The following is a 9408-nucleotide window of genomic DNA, read 5'->3' on the forward strand; positions in this document are numbered from 1 at the left end:
TATAGACTGTACGGACTCCTGTCAGGTATATATTATTGTAGATACAGACTGTACAGGCTCCTGTCAGGTATATATTATTGTAGATATAGACTGTACGGGCTCCTGTCAGGTATATATTATTGTAGATATAGACTGTACGGACTCCTGTCAGGTATATATTATTGTAGATACAGACTGTACGGGCTCCTGTCAGGTATATATTATTGTAGATACAGACTGTACGGGCTCCTGTCAGGTATATATTATTGTAGATATAGACTGTACAGGCTCCTGTCAGGTATATATCATACCTCCCAACCGTCCCGATTTCAGCGTGACAGTCCCGCTTTGGCACCGGGGTCCCGCTGTCCCGCTTCGGGCATTTAAAATCCCGAATTTGCGGCCGCCGGTGAAGCCCCGCCCACTTCCGGGACGTAGAGAGAGCCCGATTAGGTTTGTGGCTGTTTTTTTTTTCTTATACATGCTGGGTCTCCTCCCGACCGATCCCTCCCCCGCCCCCGCCCCCGCCCCCTGTGTGTGCGGCGCTGCCACGCTGAGGAAGAGAGCCAGCAGCGATCAAGATGAGAGGTCAGCGACTCACTACGGCTACGTTCACATTTGCGGTCCTCGCCGCAGCGTCGGGCGCCGCAGCGGCGCCGCATGCGTCATGCGCCCCTATATTTAACATGGGGGCGCATGGACATGCGGCGCACTTGCGTTTTGCGCCGCATGCGTCGCTGCGGCGCCCGCGTCCGGGCGCAGAGGACGCAGCAAGTTACATTTTTGCTGCGTCCAAATTCAATGAAAAAAACGACGCATGCGGCGCAAAACGCAGCGTTGTGCATGCGTTTTGCTGCGTTTTTATTTGCGTTGTGCGTTGCGGCGCCGACGCTGCGGCGCACAACGCAAATGTGAACGTAGCCTACCTGAGGTGTGTGCACAGAGCTCTGGCGTCTCCTGCTCTTAGCTGCTATCCCGGCAGAGAAGGAGAGACGGGGGAGGTGCCGGGACAGTGCAGAGCTGTGAGCAGCCGGAGAAACTGAAGAGCTGCACATGGACAGATCAGCCGCCCCTGCACCACAGAGGAGATTGTGTGTGTGTGTGATGTGTGTGTGTGTGTGTGTGTGAGATGTGTGATGCTGCATTTGTGTGTGTGTCATGTGTGTATGAGGTATCTGGTGTGTGTGATGGCTGGGTGTGTGTGATGGCTGGGTGTGTGTGTGTGATGGCTGGGTGTGTGTGTGTGATGGCTGGGTGTGTGTGTGTGATGGCTGGGTGTGTGTGTGTGATGGCTGGGTGTGTGTGTGTGTGTGATGGCTGGGTGTGGGTGTGTGTGATGGCTGGGTGTGTGTGATGGCTGGGTGTGTGTGATGGCTGCATGTGTGTGATGGCTGCATGTGTGTGTGTGTGATGGCTGCGTGTGTGTGTGATGGCTGCGTGTGTGTGTGTGATGGCTGCGTGTGTGTGATGGCTGCGTGTGTGTGATGACTGCGTGTGTGTGTGATGACTGCGTGTGTGTGTGTGATGGCTGCGTGTGTGTGTGATGACTGCGTGTGTGTCTGATGGCTGTGTGTGTGTGTGATGGCTGCATGTGTGATGCATTTGTGTCAAAGCTGCATGTGTTTGTGAGCTGCGTTTGTGATGCTGCGTGTGTATGTGTGATACTGTGTGTGTGTGATGCTGCATGTGTGTGAGCTGCGTGCCTGTATGTCATTATACAGTATGGAGAACTGTGGCCATAATACAGTATGGAGCATCATGTGGGGTCATTATACAGTATGGAGCATCATGTGCAGTCATTATACAGTATGGAGCATCATGTGCGGTCATTATACAATATGGAGCATCATGTGCAGCCAGTATACAGTATGGAGCATCATGTGTGGTCATTATACAATATGGAGCATCATGTGCAGTCATTATACAGTAAGGAGCATCATGTGCAGCCAGTATACAGTATGGAGCATCATGTGCGGTCATTATACAATATGGAGCATCATGTGTGGTCATTATACAGTATGGAGCATCATGTGCGGTCATTATACAGTATGGAGCATCATGTGCGGCCATTATACAGTATGGAGCATCATGTGCAGTCATTATACAGTATGGAGCATCATGTGCGGTCATTATACAGTATGGAGCATCATGTGCAGCCAGTATACAGTATGGAGCATCATGTGCGGTCATTATACAATATGGAGCATCATGTGTGGCCATTATACAGTATGGAGCATCATGTGTGTTCATTATACAGTATGGAGCATCATGTGCAGCCAGTATACAGTATGGAGCATCATGTGCGGTCATTATACAATATGGAGCATCATGTGCAGTCATTATACAGTATGGAGCATCATGTGCAGCCAGTATACAGTATGGAGCATCATGTGCGGTCATTATACAATATGGAGCATCATGTGCAGTCATTATACAGTATGGAGCATCATGTGCGGTCATTATACAGTATGGAGCATCATGTGCAGCCAGTATACAGTATGGAGCATCATGTGCGGTCATTATACAGTATGGAGCATCATGTGCGGTCATTATACAGTATGGAGCATCATGTGCGGCCAGTATACAGTATGGAGCATCATGTGCGGTCATTATACAGTATGGAGCATCATGTGCGGTCATTATACAATATGGAGCATCATGTGTGGCCATTATACAGTATGGAGCATCATGTGTGTTCATTATACAGTATGGAGCATCATATGCAGCCAGTATACAGTATGGAGCATCATGTGCGGTCATTATACAATATGGAGCATCATGTGCAGCCAGTATACAGTATGGAGCATCATGTGCGGTCATTATACAATATGGGGCATCATGTGCGGTCATTATACAGTATGGAGCATCATGTGCGGTCATTATACAGTATGGAGCATCATGTGCGTTCATTATACAGTATGGAGCATCACGTGCGGCCATTATACAGTATGCATGCGGTCATTATACAGTATGGAGCATCATGTGCGGCCATTATACAGTATGGAGCATCATGTGCGGTCATTATACAGTATGGAGCATCATGTGCGGTCATTATACAGTATGGAGCATCATGTGCGGCCATTATACAGTATGCATGCGGTCATTATACAGTATGGAGCGTCATGTGTGTTCATTATACAGTATGGAGCGTCATGTGTGGCCATTATACAGTATGGGGCATCATGTGTGGTCATTATACAGTATGGAGCACTGTGTGGCCATATTTTTTTGTTTATAACTATTGTATATGAAACAGTGTGATCAGCAGTGCTAAATGGGTGTGCTTGGGACGTGGATATGGGTGTGACTAATTATGAATGGGTGTGGTCAGAGGCGTGGCCTAAAATTTGCCGCGGCGCGCTTCGCGCGCCGCAAACTTTGTCCCTCTTTCCCATCTTCAAAAGTTGGGAGGTATGATATATTATTGTAGATACAGACTGTACAGGCTCCTGTCAGGTATATATTATTGTAGATACAGACTGTACGGGCTCCTGTCAGGTATATATTATTGTAGATACAGACTGTACGGGCTCCTGTCAGGTATATATTATTGTAGATATAGACTGTACGGGCCCCTGTCAGGTATATATTATTGTAGATACAGACTGTACGTGCTCCTGTCAGATATATATTATTGTAGATACAGACTGTACGGGCTCCTGTCAGGTATATATTATTGTAGATATAGACTGTACAGGCTCCTGTCAGGTATATATTATTGTAGATACAGACTGTACGGGCTCCTGTCAGGTATATATTATTGTAGATATAGACTGTATGGGCTCCTTCCAGGTGCCTGACTGCAGTCCATACACTCTAGCCGGCTCATTACTGAAGATGCTAGAGTGTATGGGCTCCTTCCTGGTATATATTATTGTAGATATAGACTGTACGGGCTCCTGTCAGGTATATATTACTGTAGACTGTACGGGCTCCTGTCAGGTATATATAAGTGATGATATCAGAATGTATGGGCTCCTATCAGGTATATATATCATTGACGGTATCAGAATGTGTGGGCTCCTGTCAGGTGTATATTAGTGATAATATCAGAATGTATGGGCCCCTGTCAGGTATATATTACTGATGATATCAGAATGTATGGGCCCCTGTCAGGTATATATTAGTGATGATATCAGAATGCATGGGCCCCTGTCAGGTATATATTACTGATAATATCAGACTGTATGGGCCCCTGTCAGGTATATATTACTGATGATATCAGAATGTATGGGCTCCTGTCAGGTATATATTATTGTAGCTATAGACTGTATGGGCCCCTGTCAGGTATATATGCTGCGATTGTTCTCGTATGCTGATTTGGCATGAAAAAATAATCACAGATGTGATCTGCCCCATAGATTAACACTGGTCCGAGTGCCATGCGATGCTTTCTCACATAGCGCTCGTCCGTATTCTACGCTAGTGTGACCCCGGCCTTAAACTTATGAAGCGACACAGACCACCTGCAGTTCAGCCACCATCAATATTTAAATTACAAGTTTTTCACCATCCCCAAAAATGCTAATTTTAACCTAGTTCCATAGGTTTCTTAAAGGGAACCTGTCACCAGGTTTTCCCCATATATAGTACCACCAGCACCTATATGCCCTTATACACACCCTTCTAGAGTGCTGTACCGTATATACTCGCGTATAAGCCAAAATTTTTTTGGGCAGAAAGAGACCCTCTCGGCTTATACTCGAGTCATTGTCGGCGGGGAAGCGGCGGCTGTCACATACTCACCTGCTCCTGGCACGGTCCCTGCATGTCCGATGGTCTACGGGCAGCTCTTCCTGTGTTCAGCGGTCACGTGGTTCTGCTCATTAATGAATATGGACGCATAATGGTTAAGGCTATGTGCGCACGTTGCAGATTTGCTTGAGGAAAATGTCTGCATGGTTAGTGCGTCTCTTAGCAGAAAACGCAGTGGAAATTCTGTACTTTTTTATGCGTTTCTGTAAATCGTGAGCGCTAAATAAAGATATATTAAAAATAAATAAAGGAATTTGATGCATTTCCTTATTCAAACTCTTCACGAGATACCCTCATTAATATTAACTAAAGACACACACACACCCATGTAGGAGCATTAACATAATTAACCTACATATGCTGTAAAAAAAACAACTAAGAAACCTGCGTGAAATGCAATATGTTTATTTTTCAAAAAATAAAACCTGCATGGGCTCCCGCATAATTTTCATAACCAGCAGTGGGAAAGCTGACAGCTGATGTTACTATTCTGGAAAGGAGCCAATAACCATAAAGGTTCCCAGGCTATTAATATCAGCTCACAGCTGTTTGCTTAGCCTTTACTGGCTATTTTACAGGGGGACACAAAATATTGACATAAAATCCAACCAGCAAATGCTAGGCAGACAGCTGTAGGCTGATATTTATAGCCTGTGAAGAGGCCATGGATATTGGCAGCCCCACAGGCTAAAAACCATCAGCTCTCAGCCGTCGCAGAAATGGCGCATCTTATACTTATATTCTGGCACTTAGCCTCGCTCTTCCCACTTGCCCTGTAGCAGAGGGGTTCATAATTGTGCGGTTGATGTCACCTTTTTATTGTCAAGTAACATCAAGCCCACAGGTTAGTAATGGAGAGGCATCTATCAGACATCTCTCCATTACTAAGCTGGCCTAATGTCACCTTACAATACAAAGGTGACATTAACCCCTTATTACCCCATATGCCACCGCTACAGGGCAGTGAGAAGACAGAGGCTGAGTGCCAGAATTGGCGCATCTTACAGATGCACCTTTTCTGGGGTGGCAATAACCATGGTCCCTCTCTAGGCTATAATATCTGTCCTCAGTCACTGGCTTTCCCTCTGTGGCACAGAAAATTGTGCGGGAGCCCACGCCAGTTTTTTCAGTGAAAACATTATTAAATACATACAGGCCCCAAATTTTACACACACACACTACTAACCGTATTAGTCACTGACCTATATAAGTCTAACTGTTCTGCAATGGTTTACTGTATGTAAACCATGTCTTCTATCCTGTCAGCCTCTGCAATGATTTAACAGAAGCCGACAAATTAACTATCAGCTATTCCACTGTCCGTGTGACATATTATATATATATATATATATATATATATATATATATATATATATATATATATATATATATATATATATATATATATATATTGTCTGACCGTGGGGTCAGACAAGGCTGCAGCCTAAGTCCAACACTGTTCAACATTTACATCAATGAGCTGGCTACCGCCCTGGAATCCTCCTCAGCACCAGGTCTCACCCTCCACGACCCGCAGGTGAAATTCCTGCTGTATGCAGATGACCTGCTGCTGCTGTCACCAACCGAGAAAGGCCTCCAGGACAACCTGAAAATCCTAGAGAAATTCAGCACCACCTGGGCTCTACCGGTCAACCTAAAGAAAACCAACACCATGGTGTTCCAGAGGAGAAAGAGAAGATCAGACCAGCACCCAACATTTGTCCTCAACAACTGCGACCTCACAGGAACGGACAAATATACCTACCTGGGCCTAGAGATTCACCGGTCAGGGAGCTTCAAACAAGCCATAGAGACCCTGAAAGACAAGGCCTGCAAAACCTTCTATGCCATCCAAAGGAAACTCTACCATCTGAAGCCACCAGTGAGGGTCTGGCTAAAAATCTTCGACTCCATCATCGCCCCAATCCTCCTGTATGGCAGCGAAGTCTGGGGTCCCCACACCTACCCAGACTGGTCAAGGTGGGATTCCAGTCCAACAGAAATATTTCACCTGGAATTCTGCAAGCACCTTCTCCAGGTCCATCGGAGCACCTCCAACAGTGCTTGTCGGGCCGAGCTGGGCAGATTCCCTCTGCACCTAACAGTTCTAAAGAGGGCGCTGTCATTCCGGGCTCACCTGCATAGGAGCAATCCAAGCTCCCATCACCATAAAGCCCTGATACATGTAGGTGAAACAGAAAAACCAGAACCCTCGGAACAGCCAAGCCAAACCCAACCGGACCAGAACACCAATCACAACAACCTGACAAAAGCCGGAATCAGGAAGACGGCAGAAGAAGGCCAGGAGAGGTATGTCAGTGACTGGAAGAATGATATCAACAACTCACAGAAACTGAACACGTACCGGAGTCTACAGAGAGACTACAGACTGGCCCCATATCTGGAGAAACTCCCGGACCCCAGAGATCGCAAGATCCTGAGCCGATATAGATTCAGTGCCCACAGTCTGGCCATCGAATGTGGCCGACACAGGCAGAACTACAAGCCCAGGGAGGAAAGACTGTGCCAACACTGTGATCAGGAGGCCAGAGGACGAAACCCACTTCCTGCTACACTGCTCCAAATACTCAGCAGTGAGGGACACTCACTTCAGGAGACTCTCACATCTCTTCCCGGACTTCATCACCATGAAGGAGGAAGAGAAGACATATATCCTGCTGGGAGAAGAAGAGAGAGCAGTGGAGATAGCAGCGCGGTATGTGAGCGAATGTCATAGACTGCGAGAAAGAGAACTATGATGCCATGGACTATAGCCCCACCCTGGATCTGCCCCCATCCTCCTCCCCTATGCCATGGACTATAGCCCCCACAATGGATCTGCCCCCATCCACCTTCCCCACAGCTCCTACCCAACATCCCCACAGTCCCTATCCCTATTGCCTCTATACACTTGCTTTGGCAAAACTGATGTGTATTTGGTCCTGCCAATAAAGCTTCTTTGAATTTTGAATATATATATATATATATATATATATATATATATATATATATATATATATATATATATATACACATACACACACATACATACACACAGACAGTACAGACCAAATGTTTAGACACACCTCATTTAAAGATTTTTCTGTATTTTCATGACTGTGAAAACTGTACATTCACACTGAAGGCATCAAAACTATGTGGAATTATATACTTAATAAAACTGTAAGGCAACTGAAAATATGTCTTATATTCTAGGTTTTTCAAAGTAGCCACCTTTTGCTTTGATGACTGCTTTGCACACTCTTGGCAGTCTCTTGATGAGCTTCAAGAGGTAGTCACTGGGAATGGTCTTCCAACAATCTTGAAGGAGTTCCCAGAGATGCTTAGCACTTGTTGGCCCTTTTTGCCTTCACTCTGCGGTCCAGCTCACCCCAAACCATCTCGATTGGGTTCAGGTCTGGTGACTGTGGAGGCCAGGTCATCTGGCGTAGCACCCCATCACTCTCCTTCTTGGTCAAATAGCCCTTACACAGCCTGGAGGTGTGCTTGGGGTCATTGTCCTGTTGAAAAATAAATGATGGTCCAACTAAAAGCAAACCGGATGGTATAGCATGTCGCTGCAAGATGCTATGGTAGCCATGCTGGTTCAGTATGCCTTCAATTTTGAATAAATCCCCAACAGTGTCACCAGCAAAGCACCCCAACACCATCACACCTCCTCCTCCATGCTTCACGGTGGAAACCAGGCATTTAGAGTCCATCCGTTCACATTTTCTGTGTACAAAGACACGGTGGTTGGAACCAAAGATCTAAAATTTGGACTCATCTGACCAAAGCACAGGTTTCCACTGGTCTAATGTCCATTCCTTGCATTATTTAGCCGAAACAAGTCTCTTCTGCTTGTTGCTTGTCCTTAGCAGTGGTTTCCTAGCAGCTATTTTACCATGAAGGCCTGCTGCACAAAGTCTCCTCTTAAGGGCTTGTTTCCATTTGCGAGAAACACGTCCGTATCTCGCATGTGGAAACCAAGCTGTAGCACCGGCACTCCAGAGCGGAGCGTGCGGCCGCATAGGAACACATGGAGCTGCACGCTCCGCTCCAAAGTGCCGGCGCCACAGCTTGGTTTCCACATGCGAGATACGGATGTGTTTCTCGCAAATGGAAACAAGCCCTAACAGTTGTTGTAGAGATGTGTCTGCTGCTAGAACTCTGTGTGGCATTGACCTGGTCTCTAATCTGAGCTGCTGTTAACCTGCGATTTCTGAGGCTGGTGACTCGGATAAACTTATCCTCAGAAGCAGAGGTGACTCTTGGTATTCCTTTCCTGGGGCGGTCCTCATGTGAGCCAGTTTCTTAGTAGCGCTTGGTGGTTTTTGCCACTGCACTCGGGGACACTTTCAGTTTTCCCAATTTTTCGGACTGACTGACCTTCATTTCTTAAAGTAATGATGGCCACTCGTTTTTCTTTACTTAGCTGCTTTTTTCCTGCCATAATACAAATTCTAACAGTCTATTCAGTAGGACTATCAGCTGTGTATCCACCAGACTTCTGCACAACACAACTGATGGTCCCAAACCCATTTAAAATATAAGGCAAGAAATCCCACTTATTAAACCTGACAGGGCACACCTGTGAAGTGAAAATCATTCCCAGTGACTACCTCTTGCAGCTCATCAAGAGAATGCCAAGAGTGTGAAAAGCAGTCATCAAAG

This window comes from Ranitomeya variabilis, chromosome 4 (genome assembly GCF_051348905.1).
Source record: "Ranitomeya variabilis isolate aRanVar5 chromosome 4, aRanVar5.hap1, whole genome shotgun sequence".
Taxonomy (NCBI): Eukaryota; Metazoa; Chordata; class Amphibia; order Anura; family Dendrobatidae; genus Ranitomeya; species Ranitomeya variabilis.